This window comes from Echinops telfairi, unplaced genomic scaffold (genome assembly GCF_000313985.2).
Source record: "Echinops telfairi isolate 266 unplaced genomic scaffold, ASM31398v2 ScPeMD7_2573;HRSCAF=3158, whole genome shotgun sequence".
NCBI lineage: Eukaryota > Metazoa > Chordata > Mammalia > Afrosoricida > Tenrecidae > Echinops > Echinops telfairi.
Window position 1 is genome coordinate 12,360,116 of NW_022106471.1, and position 27,795 is coordinate 12,387,910.

Here is a 27,795-nt window from a genome sequence, read left to right on the forward strand (position 1 = left end):
GATGTTTACATGGCAATTCATAACAGTGACAAAGTTACAGTGAAGAAGTAGCAACGAAAATAGTTTTATTTGGGGTTGGGGGTCACCACACCATGAGGAACTGTATGAAAGGGTCGTGTCCTTAGGAAGGTTGAGAACCGCTGTTCTACAACCAAACTCCAAACTCACTGGCCCCGAGTCAATTCCAACTCACAGTGACCGAGCGGGCATGTAGAACTGCCCTGGGGTTTTTCTAAAGTGTAGCTCCTCACGGAAGTAGATCGGCTCATCTTTCTCCCGTGGAGCATCAGGGCGTTTGCAGCTGCTGACCCTGCAGGTTAACAAGCCAGCACAGAGCCACTCTGCTGCCTTGTGCTCAGTGCCATCGAGGCAGAACTGGTTCCCGGTGGCTCTGCACTGGGCTCACATCCGGTAGACTGGCAGTTGGAAACCATCAGCCCCTCTGCGGGAGAAAGAGAGGCTTTCTACTGCTGTCAGTAGTAACGGTTTCAGAAACTCACGGGGGGCAGTTCTACCCTGTCTACAGGGTTGCTATGAGTCACTAGGTCCTAGGTCTTTGCAATGTCTTGCAGAACTGACGGGCCATGAAGGATGCAGATGGTATGAGTGCGGGAACTGGTACATCCCAAATCTGAAGTTCAGGTGTCCACCCGGGGCTCCGCTCCATACCTGAGGCTGCAGAAGCTGGGACATCAGGCCTCAGCTGACAGATTGCAACTCAAGGTGGAGAAACCTGTGGTCAGGCAGAGGGCAGGCCCAACGCAGGATTCAGAGCAAGAGAGTACAATGTCTGTCCATGAAAGCAGGTCTCCCTGGTCTCATTAGCTGGGCAAAAGAGCACTTCAAGATGGCTACCCAAGTCCTGGGGCCACAGTCTTTGTGACTATAACTGGTGTCTGAGTGGTGGTCATCCTCAGTCACTCAGTGCTGGTCTTCTGCACATGCTCAGTTGGGAAGAAGAGGTCACAAATGTAGCTGTGGTAGACCATTCTCCCAAGGAAACCAGGGGGGGTGACTTGATTCACATCCTTAGTAAGGTGGGACTCAAAACATATCCCAACCTACTCCTGAGTCTCATGAGCATAACAGATAAACTCAAAACTCACTGCGTTCCACTTTATGCCATCTCGTAGTTACTCTTTCAGATGGGGTAGAAGTGCCCCTGTGAGTTTCCTAGACTGTAGCCATTCACGTGAGTAGAAAGCCCTGTCTTGCTCCAGAGGAGCGACTAGTGGGTTTGAACTGCTAACCTTTCACACCATAGACCAACAAGTAGCCACTACACCACTAAACGCATTCACTGCCATCAAGTCAATTCCGATTCATAAAGACCCTATAAAACAGGATAGAAATGTCCCCGATGGATTCCTGCGACTGTAACTCTTGATAGGAGTAGAAAGCCTGATCTTCCTTTCTCAGAGAGGTTGGGGGTTTCAAACTGCCCACACTGTGGTTAGCAGCCCCACGCACAGCCACTCGCCACCAGGGCTTGCCACTTAAAGTAGGCGAGTTTCTGTTGCGTTGTTGTGATGGCTAGAAGGGCCACCACATTGAGTGGTGAGAATGCCACCATTGCCCTTTATCTCTTCATAATGCATCCCCAACCTGGGGATTTTTATTTCCTGCTTTTTGAAATTTCTGCTGGGATCCCAACCTTCAGGACTGCTGGACCTGTATGGTCCAGGCAGTTGGATTGTTATGGGACCTTCCTTACGTGGGCAGAAATTCTAGCTAAGCGATACGATTTTTACTTCTTTTCAAAGTATAGTCTCCAAAGCAAAAGTAAAATTTAGTGCCGTGAAGAGCTTGGAGATGTATGAGCGTCTCGGGATCTAGCTCAGCACCGGGGGCACAGGCGGCAGCCTTCCGTTGCCACATCTTCCTTCGCGCCATTTTCTCTCCATCATTCTGGTCTCAGCAACTAGGAGAAGTTTCCTCTGACCAACCGTCGGGCACAGAGCAAGTTCTTCCGAAGGCGTATTTGCCGAATGAAAAAAGACAGTCAGATGTTAGCTATAGTCGATCACGGGGGAGGAAGAACTAGGGTCTTTGCCCTGAAACGATCACATACCCCAACTTACCTGAAAGTCTACGTCTCCTTTTTTTTCTTTGTTTTTTAAAGAATAAACAAGTTCTTATTTTCAATCAGAATATGGGTGCATTAATTTGGAACCATTGAAGTCTGGCCAATTTTTATTAGTGATAATTTTGCATTTCCAATTAATTTGTAGACTCCAGAGCTGAAACAAATAAATGCACTTTTATTTTATGAGTCTATTGGTGAAAAAATGTAAGTGAAGCAAAATTCCCCATTCTCTTAAAATGTAATGTGTTTACATATTTTTCACTTAATAAAATGCACAAAAATGCATTTGCCTCTCATATGAATGCTTGCCTTCAAATAAGTTACTTTTATTTATTACCCGTGAAACAAGTTTTTTATATATCACGAGCTAATGCAACCAAAATAGGAGAGTACAGAATGATGTAGTAAACACCTTTCTACTCACCACCAAGCTTTGTCAAATCTTAATTCTTTCTCCATCTTTGCTCCGTACATTTTATTTAAATAAATAAAGCATTTCAAACACAATGAGACCCCTGTACAAGGTCCCTTAGATTCCTCCACGTCCTGCCTTTCAAGAGGACCTATTTCCCCCTGCTTTGGTTTTCAACCTTCCGTAAGTGTTTTCATCATTTAACACATTTATATTAATCCACAAACAAGATGGAGCTGTGCATGCCATTATATGATGTACTACAAGTTACGATTCTGCAGCCTGCACTTTTTGTTCAACATGGCTATTTGATACTGATCCACTGAGATACATAAAGTTAAGACCGGCTCATTCCTTCATGCAGTTTCCCATCTGTTACCTGAGGTCAGGCAAAGTAGTCAACATGCCAGATTTTCACAATTGTTGTACTATGGCTACCAAATTATTGTTACATGGATCACAAATACTATTATTCAGCCTGTGTGTTATCTTTATTAATTTGTTTTTGAAGTAGTTTGCTGTACAGAAACATCTAATTTTAACCTATTATTCAGATTTAACAACATGTTTTCTTTATGATTTATGCACAACTAATGTAATAACTCTTCCTTATTCTTAGGTAATATGGATTCTGTATACACATTTTGATTTGCACTCAAATATTTTAATATGCATGGATCTGTATTCCTATACAGTACAAAATAAGAACCTGTTTTTCCTGCAAATACCTAACTTTTCTATGCTATCTAGTGAATAATGCATTCTCTTCTAACTAATTTGCAGTGCTACCGCTGACACTGTATTTCTGTTCCTGCATGCTTTATTTGACCTCTGACCTCTCTATTTGATGCTCTCTGTGATTTTGTAGTGTGTATCTACACACCAAAGCAGTTCTTACGTCGAGTTGATCATTATGGTGTGTACAACAAGTATGTGCTTTGAATGTTGGATCTAACATACTGTAGGATATGAACTTGAATTGGCTGTTTATTCCCTGTGTACCTGTTTCCTCAAGTCTAAAATTAAATTAGTAATGGTAACTACCTAATTGTTGTTAAAAGAATTAAATTAGTCAATGCTTATAAAATCCTTAGTTCAGAATCTAGCACACAAGGGCACATAGCAATAGTATGAAATGATATTGTTATTAATACTACACTAGTTCAAAATGAATCTTGATATTTTGACAATTGTTATTCTTCCTAAAGAAATATCTTAGCAAATATTGTCTTTTTGTTCTTGCATAGAAGTTTTATGATTAATTTGCCATGTTCCCCAAAACTTCTGATTGGGATTTTAATTGGATTTGTATTGACATTTTTCTTTTTTCTTTTTTGGATTAATATGTTACCGAGTTTATCCATCTGTGGCCATCGTGCATACTTGCATTTAATTAAATCTTTTATGTTTTTCAATATGCTGAAATAATAGCCTTCATTAGGATCTTACTACCTCTTTATCTATAGTAAGAATTAAGGCTTCTTTCTTTCTTTTTTTTCAAACCCTCTCATCCCCTCCCACATTGGTAAACATTTTTGGTAAAAATAGTTCCTTTTGTGTGAAAACTTTTTCTTGGCTTTTTAATAATGTTCTTTTGTGATTAACTTCTTTTGCCCATTTTTCCATTATTGGGCATTTGGGTTGTCTCTATTTTTTGGTTTTGTTTTGTTATGGATAATGCTCCAATGTACATGGACATTGCATATATTTAAAAAATGTATTATAATGTATTCCTGGTAAAAAATGAACATGGTTAAACTTATTCCCATCCCACAATTTCATCACATAATGTTCAAGTGCATTGTTACTGTGTATACTCGAGTATAAGTAGACCCAAATATCAGTCGAGGTACCTAATGTTACCACAAAATCTGCATTAAAAAAATGTGCTGAAAAACTCGGCTTATCCACAAGTATAGACAGTAGATTCTCTACATTCTGCAGCTTTTTTTCCTTCCATTCTGGTTGTTTCCTTCCCAGTAACTTACTCCACTGCTCCTTAAACTTGTACCTGCGACGGAGAGACCCTGTTCACTGTTAGGTTTCATGTAGATATTTTCTCTTAAAAGAGTGCAGTACTCAAATGTGGTATTCTTTACTTTCTTGAGCTAATTTGCTCTTCAGTTGAAAGATAACAACGGGATAATTTTGTTTCACTTTTTTGTCTTTTTTTTTTTTTAACATTTTATTAGGGGCTCGTACAACTGTTATCCCAATCCATACACACATCAATTGTGTAAAGCGCATTTTTACATCGTTTCTCAAAACATTTTCTCTCCATTTAAACCCCCGACATTAGGTCCTCATTTTTCCCCTCCCTCCCCGCTCCCCCCTCCCGCATCAGCCCTTGATAGTTTATAAATGGGTATTTTGTCATATCTTGCCCTGTCCGACGTCTCCCTTCATCCACTTTCGGTTGTCTGTCCCCCAGGGAGGAGGTCACACACAGTTCCATGTAATTGGTTCCCTCTTTCCTATCCATTCTCCCTTTACCCTCCCTGTTTTGCCACTTTTTTTAAAGCATTTTTAAAGATTACTTTATTGGGGGCTCGTACAATTCTCATCACAATCCATACATACATCCATTGTGTCAAGCACACATGCACATTTGTTGCCCTCATCATTCTCAAAACATTTGCCTCCCACTCTAGCCCCTAATATCAGTTGCTCATTTTCCCCCTCCCTCCCCACTCCCCCTCCCTCATGAACCCTTCATAGTTCATAAATCATTATAGTTTTGTCATAAGTTACCCTGTCCGATGTTTCCCTCCACCTTCTTCTCTGCTGTCCATCCCCCAGGGAGGAGGCAATACTTAGATTCTTGTAATCGGTTCCCCCTTTCTACCCCACATACCCTCTAGGCATCACCCCTGTCACCACTGCTCCTGAAGAAGTCATCTGTCCTGTGTTTCCGGTTGCTATCTGTACCAATGTACATCCTCCGGTCGAGCCAGATTTGTAAGGTAGAATTGGGATCATGATAGTGGGGGGTGGGGGGACAGCATTAAAGAACTAGAGGAAAGTTTTTGATCTCTAGGCGTGTCCTTCAGTCAGGACCCATGGGAGTCTGTCCTTTGTACTCCCTCAGGGGCTCCCTGCTCTCCTCCACGGTTGCTCTCCTGCGCTTTTTGTGGTTTGCCTCAGTGTCTCAGGGTCAGTCTGGGCCAGTTCCGACACTGAGTCTCCAGTGTTGTCCCCCTTAAAGCCCAGGGCCATCAAGGGATGGCGTGTCTCGTGGTGGGATCAGCCATATTTGTCTACTCTGTCCATTGGCTGTTTAGAGCGGGGATGTTGTCCTCCAGGCCTGGTGCGTCAGGATGTGCTCCACTCTCTCTTCCTCCCCCTAAGTGCTCCCATTTGCTTTGGTCAGACATGCCCTTCTCCCCTAGCTGCAGCTTCATTGCTGTCCTCTCAAGTAAATTCTTCTGGGGGGAAGGGCAGTTGTCCACGTAGTTGGCATGGGGGCTGAGCCCTCAGGCCCCTCCACTGGCTCCCCACTCCTTGCCAACAAGCTGCATTCCCCTGGCACTGGCTTTAAGTCTGGTCCCTCTTTCCCTGTGGAGACACAAACAATACCCTTCCCTTGGGTGGTCGGTGCCCTATTCCCCCGTCACATATCCCTTTTGTTTTTCCTTTCCCCATTTCTCCCCCCACCCCCTTTGTGGTTGGCTACCCTATATACCCCTAGATTTGGTGTGCCACCTGCCATACTACCTGACCCTTACCCCTAGAGTGTTTGTCTACTACCGTAGTTTTTTCCCTGTGCCCCTTTTGCATCTACCTTTCTGTTCTTTCTTTTATATATATATATGAACTTACCTCAGAGGACTCATGTTATACTTGTCCTTTTGTGCTTGGCTTACTTCGCTTAGCATTATTTCCTCCAGTTCTTCCCATGCGGCGATATGCTTCATGCGCTCATCGCTGCTTTTTAGTGATGCGTAGTACTCCATTGTATGTATGTACCACAGTTTTTAATCCATTCGTCTGTCGATGGGAATTTGGGTTGTTTCCAGCTCCTTGTGATTGTGAACTGTGCCGCAATGAACATTGGAGCACAGATGTCTGGCCATGGTTTGTTTCTTGCCTCTTCTGGGTATATACCCAGTAGGGGGATTGATGGGTCATATGGTAACTCGATTTCCATCTGTTTTAGATATCGCCAAATCGATTTCCATAGTGGCTGTACATATCTACAGGTCCACCAGCAGTGGATGAGAGTTCCTGTCTCACCACAGCCCCTCCAACACTTGTTGCTTTCTGATTTTTTGAATTTGGCTATCTTTGAGGGTGTTAGGTGGTATCTCATAGTTGTTTTGATTTGCATTTCTCTTATGGCTAATGATCGGGAACATTTTCTCATATGTTTATTGGCCATTTGGATTTCAGACTATGTAAAACTTCTGTTCAGGTCCTTTTCCCACCTCCTCAGTGGGCAGTTAGTTTTTCTCTTATTGTGACCTTGGAAGGTATTGTAGATTTTAGTAATAAGGCCTTTGTCTGATGTGTCATTGCTAAAGATGTTTTCCCATTTGGTAGACTCTCTTATTACTCTCTTGGTGAATTCCTTCAAAGTACACAGGTGTCTTATTTTCAGTATATCCCACTTGTCTATTTGTGACTCCTCTGTATTTGTATCCTTCCCTATGTATTCCCTGTGCCAAGGTTATCTCAAGGTTTGTCATTCACCTTGAGTTAATTCTTGTGCATGGAGTGAGGTAAGGGTCTTCCTTCATTTTTCTGCAGGTAGATATCCATTTTTTCCAGCACCATTTATTGAAGATGGTATCTGCTTCCCATTTAATGTTTTTCAGGCCCTTATCAAAGATCAGTTGCCTGTATGCTGATGTTTTTATTTCTGGGTCTTCTGCTCTTTTCCATTGGTCTGAGTATCTGTCATTATGCCAGTACTACACTGTTTTGACTACTGTGGCCGTATAGCTTGTGCTAAAGTCAGGTAGAGCAAGCCCTCCCACTTTGTCCTTCTTCTTGGGGAGTTCTCTGCTAATTCTGGGCTTCTTCCCCCTCCATGTGAAGTTGGTTATTTGTTTTTCCAATTCTTTGAAGAAGACTGGTGGTATTTGTATTGGGATAGCATTGAACTTATATAGTGCCTTTGGCAGAACTGACAGCTTTATTATATTGAGTCTGCCAATCCACGAGCATGGGATATTCTTCCATTTGTTGAGGTCACTCTTGATTTCTTGAAGTAGTGTTTTATAATTTTCCTTATATAGATCTTCGGTTTTTTAGTCAGGTATATCCTTAGGTATTTCAATTTGTGCTTGGCTATTGTAAAGGGTACTACCTTTTTAATCGTCTCTTCTGTGACCTTGTCTGATGTGTAGAGCAGTCCAATAGACTTCTCTTTGTTGATTTTGTGCTCTGCCACTCTGCCATATTCCTCTATTGCTTCCAACGGTCCGCTTGTGGAGTTTAAGGGATCTTCGATATATAGGATCATGTCATCTGCGAATAATGATCATTTCGCCTCTTCCTTCCCCAGCTGAATAGCTTTAATATCTTTAATATCTTTCCTTTGTCTTATGTTGTTAGCTAGGACCTCCAGTATGATGTTAAATAGGAGTGGGGAAAAGGGGCATCCTTGTCTGGTCCCCTTTTTCACTGCAATTGTTTTCATCTTTTCTGCATTAACTACCACGTTAGCTATTGGTTTTTCATATATGGCTTGTATAATATTGAGGAATTTTCCTTCTATTCCTATCTTCTTGAGTGTCTTAAAACAGGAATGCGTGTTGCATATTGTCGAATGCTTTTTCCGCATCTATCGATATTATCATGTGATTCTTATCATTTTTTCTGCCAATGTGGTGAATAATGCTGATGGTCTTTCGTATGTTAAACCATCCCTGCATCCCTGGTATGAATCCCACTTGGTCATGGTGAATTATTTTTTTAATATGCTTTTGTATTCTATTGGCCAGTATTTTCTTAAGGATTTTTGCATCAATGTTCATTAGGGATATGTTTCGCTTTTTAAGGAGTACCACAGGGCAATAGTCTCTGGTAGTCTGCCAATCTCGATGTGTCAACTAAGTCTAAATTCTTTGAAAATCCGAACGTCTTTTCTACATTTTTTTCCCCTTATATCAAGATCTATCAGTTGTGTCTCTGATCAAAACATGTATGAGTGGTAACTAGGAACCAGTTAGGACTGGTCTCCAAGTAGAAAAGGCAGTGGTTCAAGGGAACAAGGAGTTCTGATGTCTGTTTCTCTGACACCCGAGCTTCCTTCTTTCACAGTTGCTCCAAATGAAGGGATCCAGAGTTGTGTTTGAGACAGTCCCTCCCCCACTCACAGCTTTAAGACCTCAGACACTACTTACCAAACCAGGTGGGTGAAACGTGAATCCTCACTACTATCTCATGCTAATTGATGAGATTGTCACGTGAGATCACAACCCTATGTCTTCAAACAAAGAAAAACAGACCCAGGAAGGGATTGGTTATGTCAGGGGTGTCAAACTGGCAGCCCGCAGGCCGCGTGCGGCCCCCAACGGTAATTTTTTGTGGCCCACGATGCTCTGAAATAAAATGAAAATAGAAAAAATTGTTATGAAGAAAATAGCATTTGTGGGAGATCGAGGCAATACCGTACACACAATTCCCTCATTAACCCTTTACCTACTGAAGACAAGTATACACGTTGCCCAGTGCCTTTCCTGGGCGCCTGTGGACATGTATAAACGGGCTGACTCAATTCCAGCGATGTTTGGAAGCGATATGTCTGCCGCTCTCAGTGTCACGTAATGCACAAATATCCCAATAGCAAAAAGGTTAAAAAAAGCACTCTGCCTTGTGCTGTTATGAATCATACCTAGCGCAGCACTAGTTAACATTTTTAGAGGGAAGCCATTGTGTGAACAACTATTTTCATCCATGAAATAAAATAAAACGGCATATAGATCAAGATTAACTGATAAACATCTATATGCTTTAATGAAGATTGTCTGTTCTCAGTCTTTGAATCCAGATATTGGAAAACTAGTAGGAGGAAAGCACTGACAATTTTCGGGTAAAAAAGAATAATTTAAGTTTTATAAATGCATTAAATAAAACAAATGCTTAAATAAAAGCAATTATATAGTGTTTTAATTATCCTATCCATATTCCTGAATCCTCACTTCAAAATATAAATTGAACAAAATTGTAAATGAGATGTGGCCTGCGTGAATCTTGCCTATTGCCCCAATGGCCCTCATTTTGAGTTTGACTCCCCTGGGTTTTGTTGTAGAACCATCAGCCTCTGCAGCCCGCACTTGTCTGGATGCACATATATGAGGGGGTCTTCAAAACGTTCGTGGAAACATGGAATTTAAGCATAATGACATTTTTCCATGAACTTTGGGAAGCTCCCTAAGGTGGGTGTATGTGTATACCTTTTGGTGGTTGTTGCCAAGTTATATATAACATTTCATTTGGCAATTCATTATTTTTCTTACGATTTAGTAGCATCAGTTACTTCAGCCACACTTCCAGCTTCACCTGTGTTCAGTGCCACCTTTCCCATCACCATAAGCAACACTTGACTACTGGCGGACGAATGTTTTCTCTTCTCGGTTCATCTCTCTCCCTTGTAAATACCAATGAGCATTTGGTATCTGTTTATTTACTTATTATTTTAAACAAATTGAGATGATAAAATATTTGTCCTTTTTGATGGTCTCATTTCACTCAGCATAGTGCCCTCCGGGTCATTGCAAGATGATTCAAGAGAGCGCAATGTTCTTTATGGCTGAGTAGCATTCAATTATATGTAGCATGTTTTGTTTATACATTCGTCCACTGGTAGACATTGACGTGATTCAAGCATGGATGAATATCTTTTGCTGGACTTATTGCTAAGGCACCTCACCTGATAGTATTCATTTCTATTGTGATTATAGCCTTTGAAAATTCATATTTCAAACTACTTCTAGTGTGAGAAAATAATAGTGTTTGCATATTAATTTTATACAAAGTATGTTTTGAATTATTTAAATTATTCTAATTCCTTGCTGTAAATAATCTTAATTTTGTGTGTAGATATCAATATTGCCTATAAATATATATATGAGACTTTTTTGGCTCCATACCAAACCATAAGGTTTTTATTTATTTTTCTTCTTTTATGTGAACTGCGCATGACTTACTTAGAAATATTGAGTAGAATGGTTATCCTTAATCTCGTTCTTAATTTTGAGGGCTCTGGCTCTATTATTTCACCATTAGGCAAAATGTTTACAGAAGGTCCTTATCAGATTAAGTAAATTTGATTTAATTTCTATTTAAGTGCTTTATTATTAAAATGTGATCTTATCAAATGTTTCTCTGCATTTGATGAGAACGTTTATTTTTCTCCTTTGAGTTTCTGATGCCATGAATTTAGGAGTCTGTTTTCTGGTGTTCACAGACTTGCTTCCCCATTTTTCAGTGATGTAATTTTAGAAAATCCACCCTGCTGCTTTCAACTTTCTAATATTTTTGAAGGATATTTGTGTTGATTTATAGATTTGGGGGGCTTAATATTTTGCATTGCCTTCTGTTTTCTTTGCTCCTATTTTCTTAGCTGTTTTGGAAGCTGTATGGAAGTGGCCCTTCACATTTTTCTCACTTTGATCATCTGAGAGGTCCAAACTGACCATTTTTTGCTTGGTGGATGAGAGCTTTTACCATCGCACCAACAGGCCTCCACCCTTATGCATAACAACCAAACTCAAGGCCATTGAGTAGATGCCAGTTCATAGTAGCCATGAAGACAGGGTAGACATGTCCCTGTAAGTTTCCCAGACAGTAGAAAGTCCTGTCTTTCTCCAGAGGAGCCTCTGGTGGTTTTGAACTGCTGCCCTTGCCGTTAGCAGCCCAAGGAGCAAATACTACCCCATGAGAGCTCCTTTCCCCAGAAATAAACTTTTTCCGTTGATTCAATTCCAGCCTATAGTGAGACTGTTATGTAGTGTTTCTCCGACACTAGATCTGTAGAGGGGAGCCTTGTTTTTCTCCTGTGGAGAAGTTGGTGGGCTTAAAATGTTGACCTTGTGGATCAATCAATCCACAGGGCCGCCAGAGCCTTTTTCTTTGTTTACTCAAAAATGGTTTTGATAGGTAAACATTTTGAGACCGATTTGATTTTTAATGCTTTTTTACATTAAGGTTTTATATCTTGAGACAGTTATATTTTTCTAAGAAATAATAAATTGCACCTAAATTTTTGAGTTTATAGACATACAAAAGTACTTGAAATATTCTCATAGTATTGATATGATTGCAGCTTCACTATGCTCACCTGTCGGTCTTTATTTGATTATGCTGAGCTTCTCGATAGGTTCTTCTAATTATTTTCTGCTGTTATTATTTTATTTCTTCACAATTTCTCTTTTATTCATTTTCTTTCTTTCCAAGTGTAATTCTTTTTGTTTGTTGTTTGGTTTATAAACATTAAAGGTTATCCATTTTACTTTAATGCAGTTTTATCTGCATCTCACCACTATTTGGAATATTTTAATTTTCACTCTATATTAAATATATATAATTTTTGTGTGCTAAACAGTGTCTGCTTTTTATTTATTTTTCTGTGTGTGTTTTAAACACCTCAGTTGATAACATTTATTTATTTTTTTAATCGTTTTATTAGGCTCTTACATGACTCCTATCACAATCCATACATACATCAATTGTGTAAAGCACATTTGTACATTCATTGCCCTTGTCATTCTCAAAACATTTCCTCTCCAATTAAGCCCCCGGGATCAGGTCCTCATTTTTTTCCCTCCCTCATGAGCCCTTGATAATTTATAAATTATTATTTTGTCATATCTTGCCCTGTCCGATGTCTCCCTTCACCCACTTTTCTATTGTCCGTTCCCCAGGGAGGAGGTCACATATAGATCCTTGTAATCGGTTCCCTCAATCCAACCCACTCTCCCTCTAATGTCCCAGTATCGCCACTCACACCACCACTGGTCCTGAAGGGATCATCTGCCCTGGATTCCATGTTTCCAGCTCCTGTCTGTACCAGTGTACATCCTCTGGTCTAGCCAGACTTGCAAGGTAGAATTCAGATCATAATAGTAGCGGGGGGTGGGGGAGAGAGGAAGCATTTACGAACTAGAGGAAAATTGTATTTTTCATTGTTGCTACATCGCACTTTGTCTGGCTCGTCTCCTCCCCAGACCCCTCTGCAAGGGGATCTCCAGTGGCCTACCAATGGGCTTTGGGTCTCCACTCCGCACTCCCCCCCTTGTTCACTATGGTAATATTTTTTATTCTGATGACGTCTTATACCTGATCCCATCGACACCTCGTGATCACACAGGCTGGTGTGCTTCTTCCATGGGGGCTTTGTTGCTTCTGAGCTAGATGGCCGTTTGTTTATCTTCAAGCCTTTAAGACCCCAGATGCTATACCTTTTGATAGCCGGGCACCATCAGCTTTCTTCACCACATTTGCTTATGCACCCATTTGTCTTCAGCAATCATATCATGGAGGTGGGCACACAATGATACGATTTTTTGTTCTTTGATGCCAGATAACTGATCCCTTCGGCACCTCGTGATCACACAGGCTGATGTGTTCTTCCATGTATATTAAGTATATTTTAACTTCAGGTTTATCTCAAAGAGCTTACTTACGTTATTACATAAGTGGAGTTATTCTCATTTTGATTTTTTTTTAATTTGTAGTTTTTAAATTATTCAATATCAATTGAGATTTAATTTGTACAAGAAGCCTTGGTGGTATGATGAATAAGCACACAAGTATTAAATGCAGGGTCATCCGTCTGAATTCACCAGCCTTACCAAGGGTGGAAATCTGGGAAACGGGCCTGGGAAGCCTTGGGAATCCTACGAAGGCCATTTTGAGGCCTCCCGAGTTCTGGAGGGCCTGAATCTAACTCTGGTGTTTTCATTGGTCTCGTATGCATATACAAGTTTGACAAAGAGAGAGGCTGGAGAAGAATGGATGCATTTCCATTCCACGGATGAAGAATATTGGAAGGACAGTGGAATCCAGAATAGGTCTTGGGACAGTCAGAATGCTCCTGAGGGAAAAGGATGGCCAAACATCATCTCTCATGCAGTTTAGACGCGTTATTAGGGGAACCCAGTCCAAGGAGAAGGACTGAATGCTCGTTAAAGAAAGTCAGATAAGAAGAGGAAGGTCTTACGGGAAGTGACGGGTCGACAAGGATAGCTGCACAATAGGCTCAAGTAGACTTGCGATCTGTGAGCGTGATTCAGTCAGACGGTGTGTGAGGCGGTGTGCCGCTCCACGGCACCTAGTGAGAGCAGCGGCATGAGCAGCAGTCCCTCTGTGTCTTGCCAACGCTCTTTCTTACCGATCGGTCCATGTTGTCAGCCAGCTCCCAGCCAAAAGGTTGGATGACCTGACACTGCAAGGCTATGTGGGAACTTAATGTGAGCCACAGGGAAAGGCTAGGATATCATAACCACACTATTCCCGGTCTATCTTTTTAAGTCCTTTATATTCTTCAATTTTCTTGGTTTTCAGTTTATAGATATATAGTAAATAAACAGCATATGGCTAGAGTTCTGAAATTCAGTTTAAACCCCTCCGTATTTTATTTTTAATTTTTTCCCCAACAGTTTTATTGGCACATAATTTACATATCATACAATTAAATACTTCGATCACTTAATCATATCAAGGGGAGCTGTAAGTTGTACAATCACCACCACATCTATCTCAGAGCTACCTCCACCCCCGCCCATGGTTAAATTGCCCCTAACCCTCTCTATATTTTAAATGATAAATTTTATAAGTAATATTTACTACAAATATTGATTTATTTATATTTGAATCCATTCTATTCTTAATCATGTTTATTTATTTACTTTTTGAGCTCTCCTGCCTTAAGTCACACTGATCATGTGATCACCCACCCTTGCTTATCCTTCCTCTATCTATTGGTTTGGGATAATACATTTTTTACTTTAGTGTCTACTTTTAAGTTTTAATGAGCATTTTTAACTTAACAGACTTTAAAATCTTTACAATTAATCAATATTTTACCTACTTTTTTTCAAAGAGTTTAGTCCTTTAAGGACATAATCTTGTTCTACTTTATTGAGCATTATGTACTATATCTCTTTTTAATATTTCTATCTTGTTTTTATAAAATTTGTAAATATTGATTGATATTTATCTTCATTGATATTACTTACTCGTATGTTACTTCTCATCATTCGCTCTTACACTGTATGCCTTCAATTTTCTTCTGCAGATTGATATTCTTTAGGAGTTCTATCTGCATGTTGTCATTGTTTGCTCGAAACGGTTTTATTTCTACTAGGCTCTAGAATGATAGTTTAATTTTGTGAGGAATTACAGGAGGGCAGCTTTTTCCTCCCAGTGCTTTGAAGTATTGTTGTATGACTCACTAAATAATCACTTTGAGCCAGAATCAACTCAAAGGCTCACAACAGCACACTATTTTGGGTGTGGAGACATTTTTGAGACTCCTTGCTACTGAGAAGTGGAGACTTGTGCCCTCCCCTAGAACATTGGTGGGTCCTGTGACTTTGTGACCAGTAGAACATGGTAGAGTTGATGACACCATGCGGATTTGTGGGCCCATCTTATGAGAGACTGGTAGCCTCTATGGTCTTCCTCTGGGGATTCTTATACTTAGGAAGACTAGATACCATTTAAATAGTTGATCACCTGACATTGCAATGCTACGTGAGAACTTACGTGAGCCACAGGGAAGGATTTGTTGCCATCTGGGACTTTTCATCCCTTGTGGGCAGAGTGATGAGAACAAAGACCACAGACACGATCTCATTTTCCTTGTCTTAGTCTTGTCCGACTGTTGAAGTCGCTCAACTCAGGCACAAATCACCGTAGAAGCCAGTGCTCTGATCATAAAATCGTGGCATAACAGAATGACAGAACATGTGTTGTCTTATGAAGCTGAATTTTGGAGTTTTATAGATCAATTTAGCTAGATAAGTAATAGATCTTTGGAATAATAGCATTTTACCTTCAGAGTACTTTGGTCACATTTTGAATGTGTAAGTATATTTGTATAAAGATTTGTTTGATGTTTATCTTCCCCCAAAGAACATGACCTATGATATCAGAAAATAAAGCATTTTGCCTTGTATTTTAATACTAAAGTTTAGCAGACATACATGTTCAATATACATGAATGGAATGAATGGTTATTTTGACAAGTTTACACAGCTTACATTTTAGTTTACTATGAATTCTATTTTTGCTTTTTGAGTACTCTTTTATAAATAATCCTATAATTTATTATGAATCCTATTTTTCATGAATCCCATTTAAAAGAATTTTTACAATTTTGTTTTCTGAGTTTTTATGATCCATCAAGAAAATCAATTGAAATGATAGATGAAAAAAACTTCTAAAAATTCATTTGAATTTGTCGATGCAAGACATGTTTCTTCTTAGGTGTTTAAGGTTTAGTTGCACCTTTCGTGCTAATAAATTTTCTGTCTATACAGAGCTTGGGAAAAGCCAATGGATAAAAATATCTCCCTTAAGTATATTGAGCACAGATTGAGAAAGTAGGGTTTATATTAAAGATTGCTTAATCACTGTTATGCTAAAATCTGGAATATCTCCAGTGTGCATGACAAGACAATGTGGCTACTTCAAGGTTTCCTGACATCTGCTGCTCCGTGTCGTCGTGGGCAGCTGCCGAGAATCGGATCTGCTTATTCTCTTTGTCACTTGGTTATTTCTGCTTCCACCCTCCAAAGATAAATACGTGTCTTCCAACACAGGCCTCTTGAAAAGAAGTTTTTTTGTTTATTTAGACCTCTTTGGTTCTAGATATTATTTTAAAGCAGCTTATATAGACATCTACATACAATAACAAACATGGATTTTAAGACGGAGAAATGAGAAAATGAAGGAAGAAAAGTAAAGGGGATGAAATGGTGCCTGAATAAGAGGCAGGACACTCAAATTCTGAGAACCCGCTCTCTGGCTCTGGAGGACGCACGAGTCTCCAGCAGTCAGAGGAAAGGGGAAACCAGTGTTTCCAGGGGCAGTGTCCATAATATCAGTGCAAGCAAGTGCTCAGAAGTACAGCTGTTCTTGGTTTCCACGCCAGACAGGAATTTCTCCCAGATTCCCCATCAGGTGAACCCAGGAGGAATAAGACCGTTTCAGGTGAACCACACTTTAGAATGAGACTGCGTTTAGGAGAGACTATACTCGTTGAGGAGCTGAGAAGCTGCGTTCATCTTTCTATTCCAAGGTACAAACAAGGCTAGGACATAGTAGGCACTTGTTACATCTTCTGTTAAGCATAGTAGAAACTAAAGAAAGGAAAACAGCATGAGAAATTTTAAAGTAATCTCTACAAGAGAATTTTCTGCAAGAGAAACATTTACATAGGGTCCAAACCAGTATCTGACACAACTTCCACATCCATCTCTAGCCCTACAGGGTTGCTATGGGAAGGCCGTCCTATCTGAGATTGGCAGGTGGCATCACTGAAAGCTGAGCAGGTATTAAAGGCATAGCACTGAGAAGGCTGCTGTAGGTTGAGATGCCTTGCAGAAAATGTCTAGTTAGTGTCTGCAGTCCTAACTCCTGAGACCTTAAAACAAGCAACACTAGTCAGTACAGTGAACCTCCGTATGACACAAGACAACTGGTCAATCATTTTATTTTATGCCCCTGGGTCCTCTAAGTCTCTCACCCTGACCTCTGTTTAATTGAACAGATTCAAGGACTAACCTGTCCCTCCTTCCTCCCTGCCACCATGTCTTTATTTTTGGCAATGGCTCTTTAAATACCAGTCTCTATTCAACCCATAGCAGAGCTTACTTTTCTAAGACAAGCGTTTTCTACTCTTCACCACCCATTGTATATGCTGAACAATAATTTTACTGTGGCCTGAAAAACACAGTAGCATTGTGTTGATTAAAGTCAGAATATAAAAAGGGGGAAACATAACAATGAGGCCACAGTATTCTTTGCTGTGTTGCAACCGTCCAACCAGGTTATGTGAGAAGCCCCAAATGTAAAGCCAAGTCACAAAAATCGGTTGCTTTCTTAACACACTGTTCCGCCCTTGGAAGCATATTGCTTCAATTAGAACAATGCTACACATTTTGTGATTTTTGTATGGGTAAAGAATGAAGCAGATTTTCCTGTTATTTTCTTTGGTCAACATTCTCTTTCGTTGGAAAAGCCGTCACTGCGTGAAAAAGCAGGAAACAAAACATTATCATTCGGACTTGACTTTTTACCCCTGCCAGTCAAAGCATGGCAGTGGGCAAGACTCCAAGCTGCCATTGTTCATCTTCTGCAATCCAGTAGTTGGCCATTTAAATAAGGATTCTGTGGATTTTCTTCCCGTTTTCTTTTGACCTCAGAACTTGTTTTTGTTAGGGGCGGGTTACCATGTCAGTGCCAGTACCGAACACCTGGCAAAGAAGGGAGCAGGAAGGAGAGTTAGAGCATGCAGGCGTTGGTTGCCGTCCACATGCTGAGCAAGTCCAAGTCTACTTGGGGTTGTCAGAAGAGAAACGTTCTTCCTAATCTTCCAGTAAACAGAGTGTGGAGGGGGAGAGGGCTCTATAAGACTGTGTTTTCAAGGGGACACTCACGTCTCCAAGGCATCACGGTAGCAGCTTTACACATGGACAACTCTCTCCCATAGGAATCTGATGACGTTCTAAACTTCCTGGCAAGCCCAGGAAGTAGAGCTTGGTGTCTTTTCCCTTCTCTGTGGGCACCCATTGTAGGGCAGGAAGTCAGTTGAGGGAGGTAGCCTTCCTGCACATTCGATGTGGGGGTGGGGGTGTCAGGGAGATAGGACTGGGAGACTTACATAGACCAACCACTCTCAGCTCTGACCAGCAGGTCCCAGCACACTACCTGCACTGAGTTGATAGTGAATTACATTGATTGTGTCAGAGTCTGAGAGGATGAAAATAGGGAGAATAGGAGGCCAGAGCTATGCTCATAGTCCGACCTGGCCTACACTTGGTGGGACAATGTACCTAGAGGCGTAGCAACGAGATCAAGGTGATTTCTGGACATCAGAACTGGGTGGTTACTAAACACAGTTGTTGCTATTCTTGTTAGCTACACCAAGCTGGCGCTCACCATAGTGACCCCGTGTGCCACCCTCACCATCGTTCTGTGCTTGAGCCAATTACTGAAACCACTGCGTGCATCCACATCGGTGAAGCTCTTCTTCCCGTCACCAACCGTCTGGCGTTCATGAGCATGGGCTCCTTCTCCAAGGACTGGCCTCTCTCGGTAACACGTCCACGGTACATGAGACAAACTCTCGCCATCCTTACTTCTAAGAAGCATTCGAAGGGAACTTTGTCCAAGACAGAGTTCTTTGTTTTTCTGGCCTTTCACAGGACTTTCCATATTCTTTGCCAACAGCCTAATTCAAATGCATCAATTCTCTGATCTTCCAACTTGCATGGGATACAAGTCTTGGGTGAGGCACACTTTAGTCTTCTAAGAGACAAACTTCCTTTTCAATCCTTTCAGGAGGTCTTGTGTGGCATATCTTATCTGTCCAATGGAATTTATCTTTGGATTTTTTGACTGATGCCTCAATGAGCATTGATAATGGATCCAATAAAGATGAAATCCATGACAACAAAGAGATTATGCTGATTTGGTATCTGATCAAAACAGGAATTTATACCCAAGGCTCTGCCACATTGTAGTCCCATTCATTCTGACACGATGCTGAACCTTTCGGTGCCTCTGTGTGTTCACCTATAAAATGATGATGCTTCTGACTATTGTAGTAAGAGTTAAAGAATACATATCAAGTATCGAATTTACTCTTTGAGATTATTATTATAATCAGAATTAGCACGCATGTCACCATTGTGTCTACTCATTTTGTTCTTCAGTTATATGTTTTTTAGCATTATCATAATAAAATATCATTGATAATATCCTATTGGCTATGAAGTAACATAGTTGCAAAGCAAGAATAATGAAGCACTTTCTACTCAGAATAAAAACGTACTATTTTTTTTTTTGCTCCAAAAGGTAAGAGAAAGGGTGTTTTGATTTATTCAATTATTAGTTTAGTTAATGCTACTTAAGCTAGTTTATAGAGCTTCTGGCAACTCAGAAAGTATTTTCTATAAGATCCAGTACATAAAAATCAAACAGTGTGGCCTTTAATAAGTTGTGCCGTCTTGTTGAACAAAGTTTTTTTCATTTATAAAATGATATATGAGATGTTCCCAACTCTCACTCACTATGAATAACTCCATAAAGTAGACATGGCATAGACATATATGTGGATGTAGACTTAGACCTAAAGACAAAGACATGGTCATAGAAGTAGAGATATCACTGGTTTGGCTTCTTTTGAGAATCCAGCCTAAGACATGCTCGCTCTATTCTGTTTTACTGAGAATTATCAAATATCCTGTTTGCATCTGTTGAGATGATTGTATGATTCTTTGACTTTTAAAAATATTCAGATGGTGAATTAGGCTGATTGATGTTCTTATGTTGAATCATTGTTGCATCCTACCCAATAAAGATTTGTTATTTTGAAATATGCTATAGAATTCAGTTGGTGGGTATTTTGCTAATAATTCTTGTGCCTATACTTATGAAATACATTGGTTAGTAATTTTCTTTTCTTCATTAGTTTTGGCGTCTTTATCTGTCTTTCATATCAGGTTATGCTGGCTTCCTAACATGCATCAGGGAGTGTTCTTCCATTCCTAAGTTCTAGAATTGTTTGAGTAGAATTTTCAATGCTCGGTAGACTTCTCTAGTAAAGTAATCTTGGCTTGTATTAGTATTTAATTAAAAAAACTTCATTTTTATGAAGATTTCTGTCTCTGTATTATTTTAGATATGTAGCGTGCTTATAGAGACCTATCAATTCCTTCTAGATTTTCAAATTTGCTTTAGTATAAATTTTCATAATATTCTGTTACGATTCTTTATCTCTCAGTCAATTGTTTTATAATATCCTCTTATCATTTATTATTCTTATTCATTTCATCATCTTCTCCTTTCCCCCCTCAATTTGGCTAATGGTTTTCAAATTTTTATCAATATTCTTAAAAACCCAACATCTAGAATTGTTGGTTCTTTCTGTCATTTTTCTGTTTTGTTATTGTTTGGTACCGTTCATTTTTTCTGCTCTGATATTTATTATTTCTTCTTTATGGTGATTGTGGGCTTCTTGTGCTGCTCCTTTTCCGATGTGTTCACGTTTTAGGATTAATTAATCAATTAACTTTTCTAGAAATATGTTTTTATTGCTATTCATACTCTTCTGAGCACTGCTTTTGCTGCCTCCAGAGGTATTTGGAATATTGTTTTCATTTTCATTTAATTCTAATTGGGTTTTTGAATTTCACTTTTAATTTTTCTATGACCCCTATTTAATTTTTCTACTATCATATTCTATTTTTGTTTTTCTATTCTATTTTTGTTTCACGTATAGGTTTTGCTTCAAATTGGGTAAAGGTTATATAACAAATAGGGCTCCATGCAACAATCCACACACGTTTTGTTTCAGGTCATTGACTGCAATCTCCACAATGTAACATCAATTATCTTCTGACCACCTTGTTTCCTGCTTCTGTTCCTCTATCTTTCCCTACACTTCCTACCTTCTGAACTTTGTCTTTAGATGAAAGCTGCTCTCTCAATTTCTGATGGTTTATTCTAAGCCATGCCTACCTCCCTAGTCCAATTAATCTGTGCTCCTTCACTTACTGCACTTGAGTTGATTCCAACCCATGGTGACCTATAGGACAGAGTAGAACTACCTAAATCTCTATGAGAGTAGGAAGCCTCTTTCTTCTTTCCCAGCAGCTGCAGGATTAGAAATACTGGCCTTGTGAGTGGCAGCTCAATAGATAACTCACTGTTCCACCAGGGCTCTTTAACATCAGATTGGACACAGATAAAAGGAGAATTAATCGGTAGAAAATATATGTGAAGAAAATACCTGATATGCATATAGGAGTCAGTATGTCTTGCATCTAGAAGCCCAAAACATAACCCACTCTGCCAGCAGATCTTCTCATTCACCTTATAGACCTCTGTATTTGGCAGAAAATGGAACCGTGGTTGTAAGTACTTTCTAATGTGACCATCTTCAGAGTGGTCAGCACTCTGTGATCAGCACCATCTAGTTCTCCTTGTCCAAATAAGTCAGCTTACAGAATTCCTGTATTCCTTTTTCCTTGCTCTCTCTCGTATTGATTTATAGTGCTAGAGTGTCATAATAGAGAACATGCTTTGCCTTATTTAAACTTTTTTAATTACTTGAGACTTACTTTGTGATTTAAACGAGGGTCTGTTCTGGACAATGCTTCATGTGCATGGGAGAAGGTGCCCTCGGGTACTGTTGGGTGATGGGTATTGTATATGTTTGTGAGGTCACATTTTTGTTGCATTTCTTTCTAGTTATTCTATCCTCAAAAGAACCTTCTATTTCCCTTCTTAATTCTGTTAATTTTATGGATACTGGAGTACCGTCACTGGTTGTGTAACTACTTATTATGGTTATGTGTACTTGCTTGATTAGTCCTTTACTCATTGTATAGTGTCTTTTTTTTGTTTTTTAACATGGGTTTTAATATCTATTTCATTAAATGCTTTGATTGTCAGTCCAGTCTCTTTTGACTGCTGTTAAACGCATAAAAAACCAACAACAATTACTAGGCACAACATAGAAAGACCTCAATCCAAAAGATAACAGAATATAGTGAGAACTAAAATAACTGTGAAACGGGTCAAAAGTTAGATCAGATGTTAAGGCATTACACTTTAACTTCACTCTATCTTCCTTAATCAAATTTACAATGCTTGTCTGACAGTGAGTCTGTTTACGTGTCTGCACTATATTCAGAGGGTAGTCACCGGAGGCTTGCTCTATGTGTGGACCCTGCTAATTGTTCCTGGCCTTCCACTGTCATCCATGGTCTTATGAAGACTGGTACTAACATTTTCCGCTTTGATATCACTCCGTCTTTCAGATTTGGATTTTCTTATTTAGAATCCTTGGATCACACAGGGTGGTGTGCTTCGTCCATATAGACTTAGGTGGTAACTCACTTAGATGGCTGCTTGTTTGGAGACAAACCTTTAAAACCCCAGACAATTTTCTTTCTGATAACCAGGCACCACGTGGTTTCTTCACACCTGCAATAGCATATCTTCAGTGAGCTCTTCATGAGGATGAGTAACGAGGAAGACAAGATCATAGGAACGAATTGTTCTTCACCCCAAATCCGCTCATCTACCTATGGTTTTTGCAAGTGCCTGGTTTACTTTAGAGACATCATCATCATTTTTTCATCGAGCACATTATTAACCAGCACCCTGGGGCATAGGTACTTCTACTGATAGTGCCATTCATTTAGCCAATGATACAAAATTTAAAACACTTTTGAGCAAAGGTAATTATACAAGAATAGGCCATCTTTCAATTGAAATACATGGATTATTGATTTGCAGAGATTAAACTTTTAAGTGACTGGGCACTATTTACATGAACAATAGGGGTTGGCAGGGAAAACTTTCAATAACACTCATTCACAAGCACAGAAGCATGCCTGCCAGACAAATATATATCATAAGGATGAAAAAAGAACATTATAAAAAGTGCATACAGGATTGTCTGAGGCCACCATTCATTGGGAAACCTCAAAGCAAGAGATCCAAAGTGAAGTTCATAACCTTGAGATAGCAGTCATCTGCTTCTTCTCACACGGAGGCGTTTGAGCGTTAAGTCTAAGGGAGCATGTAAGTTTCTCAAATCTGCTACAGGTGAATCTGAGGAAAAACCCAGTTCACTCAGTGGGGTTTCTGCATCTAATCCTACTGGTGGGGTCTGTGAAGGGTGTTGTGTATCTCGAAAGGACAGAGTCTAAAGTCCCAGTAGTCTATAGCACACAGCCCGAGTCACCAAGGGCAAGATAGACACTAGGTCAAAAGTATCCAATTAGGAACGTAGGTACCAGACATATTCTCTCCTTCATTTCTATAGAAATATTGTTTAACATTTTTTTTCCCAATGGGAAGTTGTTCCAATCTTTTACCACCAACAGAAGTGTACTTGACGTCTTCAAGACATATGTGTCTCCCTTCCCCATCTTTTCTTGAATTTCCAGTAAGGTTTGCTGATGACTCTTGTAGAAGTGTTTGCAGATTTGGGAATGACCTTAGCACAATGGTGCATGGGTTAACTGAGGATTATTTTTGATTTGTAGAACTGTCTATTTGGGGTAGTAGACATTAATTTTCTTTGTAGTTGCTGATATTTACATTTTTCTTTCTAGATTTAAAATAGTCTGTTATATCTATATTGACTTGACTTCCCCTGCACATGGAAGTTCTGAAGTTATCATTTACAGATGTCTCAGCTTCCCTGTTATTAGTTTCACTTGGAGTTCTTTATCTGAGTAGATATATGGGTCACCAAGTTCTTCACTGTAATACAAAGGTGTTGCCTGAAGTCTTTGGTTCTCTGAAGGCTTTCTTATATTATTTCTTATCAGGTTTTTCCCCCAAGTTTTATAAATTCCCCGAATTTTTGTTTCCCTGGGAATATCCTAGCTTCACCATTTCACACAAAAACAAATTTACTGAATTTATGATTCTTAGTTGGAAGTTCTTCTTCATTTATTATTTTATCATTTTTTGGTCAGGGTTTTATATATGTCATCCTACTGCTTTCTTTCCTGCATGGTTTCAGATCAAAGCCCAGTGCTTGTCTTACTGGTGTGCCTTTATAAGTGATTTTTTTGTTTTTCGTGAGCTGTTCTCAAATGTTTTTCTTTTTCTTTGATTTTAAAAAGTTTGATTAAGATATCTTATGGTTTTTCTTTTGGGATCTATCCCAAAAATAAGTTTGTTGAGTTTGGGGATAAATGTCTTATTTCTTATGATATTAATTATCTATAAATAAATCTCCTTCCCTTCCCCCCACGTGCCCTCTCCCACCCCCACACATATACTCCAATTGCTCTTTAAACAGATTAGTATCAGGAGACATATCCTCTATTTTGCTGATGCTTTCTTCCATTGATTTCTATCTAATTCTGTGTACGTCCATTGATCTGTTGCTGAGGCTTTATTGCTAATCTCTTGAACTTCTAGATTTCTTTTTTTTTATGTATAGGAAAGAGCTTTATATCAAAGACTAATTGTATATTAAGAAAACATCTTAGCCCAGTCTAGTTCAAGTCCATAATTCTGAAAACTTCTAGATTTCTTATCAGGTAGCTCTAGTACTGTTTCATACCAGGCAAAGTGTGCTGCCCCTTGAGTTCACTAATTAGTTTGAGCCATAATTTCCTGTGGTATGCTTTATTTTTTTTGTACTGTTTAGGAGATGCTAAAGCATTTATTTATTTACTTAATTATCTATTTAATAAATATTGGTTTTGTGCTGCCATTGATTTATGTTTTGTTGGTTTTTTTATGTATATGTAATTTCTTTTTCTCTTTAGATTGTCTGAAAGGGGAATAATAGCACTAATTAGGTATTCACACCCCACACTAAAATGGCAGCATTTACACAAGGATCAACTTCTGAATGGTTAGGAAATAAGAAAGAATGGACATAGAAAACACAGGGAGGCAGTGGAATAAGTGATGGTGTATTGTGGGGATTACAATGATTGAGATAAAATGTGTAGGAATTATTGAGTATACAATGGATGATCTGCTCTATAAACTTTCATTTAATAATAAGTTTTTAAAAGATCCACAAAGTCCATTTTCAATACTTACCATTTTTATGGTAATTGAAATTATTTTCTTTAAAATCAATGCTTTTCCATTTAAATTTTAAAGTGAATATTTGATTGGTCTATTGGTTTTGTGTCCATAATAATTTTCTACTACTACTACACATTTCCATCAAGTCAATTTTATCTCATATCTACCACACAGAACAGGGTTGGACTGCCCCTGTGGATTCCTGGCCTTTGCACATTCTGTACCCTTTGCTGGAGTGCTGTTCTTCAAGTGTGGTAGTTATATAATTGTTTGTCTTCCAAGTGTGGTAGTTATATATTCGTTTGTCAATTTGAGGATTAAGAGTGTAGGGGTGGAGTCTAGCCTGTCAATCAGATAACAGCCAATGAGGCTTCTGTGTGGGCTTGACCTTCTCCTGAGAACTCTGGGAAATCAGGTTTTTTTTCTTCCTTGGAGGCGGGAGACACTTCTCTCTCTCTAGCCTCTCTCTTGGAGTCACTGTACTAACAAGACCCATGGAGTTACACTAGTGCCCTGACCCTGAGAAGCCACATGATCCAACCCTGATGCAAGGCTGAGAATCCACATGGAGATCCCTGCCAGCACTGAGATGTGTACAACACCACTGGACCCAAAGACTTTCTACCCACTGGCCTGCATTCAGCATCATTGCAAGTGTTTTGTGAATCTGAAGAGGACTTTATAGATTTGTATCTGACATATGGGCTAATATCGGACTCATGGGCTTGGACTGAACTGGACTGGGTTGGGATGCTTTTTCAATGGACAGTTACCCTGAATATAAAACTCTTTCTTATATACATAAGAGTTTCTATGGATTTGCTGCTCCAGTCTACCCGGACTAACACACCAAGCATGTAATTCTTAAGGAGTGTGTAAGGTCTCATCTTTCTCTTGCAGAGAGGCCAATGGTTTCAAACTGCTGATGTTGTGGGTGACATCCAATATGTACCCACAATACCACCAGGGCTCCTAACAGATTTTAGTGAACCAGTAGTATGGGCTTTCTTTTATGAGCGCTTTTCTGCTGAATTAAATTTTCAAAGTTTAAACCTTCCCATTTTTTATGAAATAATAAGGTCTCCATATTACACAGTGGTTCAGAATATATTTCTGACTACAAGTTATATTGTAGCCTGAATGGTTTTCCAGTAATATTAACTATAAATAATAATATCTAGTAGTTATATACACAGTCATCCAATAAAAATTATGTGGACTTACTTTTTGAAACCGTGAGTTGGAAACGGAATGACTCAGGAGGTAGAGAGGCTGGGAATTGCAAAGAAAGGTCAGAGAGCAAGATTTTGGTTTTCCTTATGTTGAGTTGTAATCCATACTAAAGGCTGGATTACATCAATTTTAATTTTCATCAGCAAGTCTTTCAAGTCCTCCTCACTTTCAGTAAACATTTGCTGAAAATTTTTGCAAAAAGTTCTTCATCTAATCCAGCTTCTCTCACAATTTGGTTAGCAGACATATTGAATACTGTATATACTCAAGTATAAGCTGACCCAAATATCAGCTGAGGCACCTAATTTTACCACAAAACTGCATTAAAAAATGTGCTAAAAAACCTTGGCTTATATACCGGTATATACGGTTAGTGTGGTGAAAGGATACAACCCTGATGCACACATTTTCTGATTCTTAGGACCACTAGTAGAGGTGAGAAACTCCAGTTTTCACATGTACCTCACGAAGGTAAGATGAGAGAAGAGAAAGTCTTCAGAACACTGAACTGTACAGTTTTTGCTATGAGGAAGGAGAGACAACATGAAATGAAGGATGTGTCATTCGAAATGGCAGCCCAGTCTTTTCCAGCTGGTTGGAGGGTACCAACCCTGAGGCCCCCCAGGGAAATTGCACCTCGATGGCAATTAAAATACACTCATGAATTTGTTAATTTAGTTTATTGAACAGGTGTGTTTAAAACCACCTTAGCCTCTTTTCCTGGGCTGATTTCTTACTTTTCTTCCCTTCGTTCTCTGTACTCCAGAAGCATGACCATTTTTCTGTTCTTTGGACGAGCCAGGCGTTCTCTGGTTCCCGGGCCTTTGCAAATTCTGCACCCTGTGCTAGAATGCTGTTCTCCATGCTCCTCACTTGACTAGCTGCTAGCCATGTCTCAGTTCTGTGTTTACACATCACTCTTAGAGGCCTTATTACTTCCTTCCTTAGAGTACTCCTGCAACATGCATGCTCTTTTATTCTTCCTTTACACTTGCCCTTATATGTGAGTATCTTCTCCCTTTATTTACTCTTCTGTTCCTTTGATTTGTTTTTTAACTACTGGATTGGACATTTTATGAACGTAGAACTTCTGTTTTGTTTACTGTGATATTTCAATGCTGTGGACTTGCAGCCAATGGATCATTTAAGACCCACAAAATCATCAATCTCGGCTAACATCACACACCTGACCAAAGAGAAGCAATCCAGATATCACATTAGGAATGGGTCAATTAAATATTTTCCCAAATATAGCAGGCTGATTTTTAAGTTGATATTCTTATATGTCCCACAAGTGATGTCATACGTATCCTAA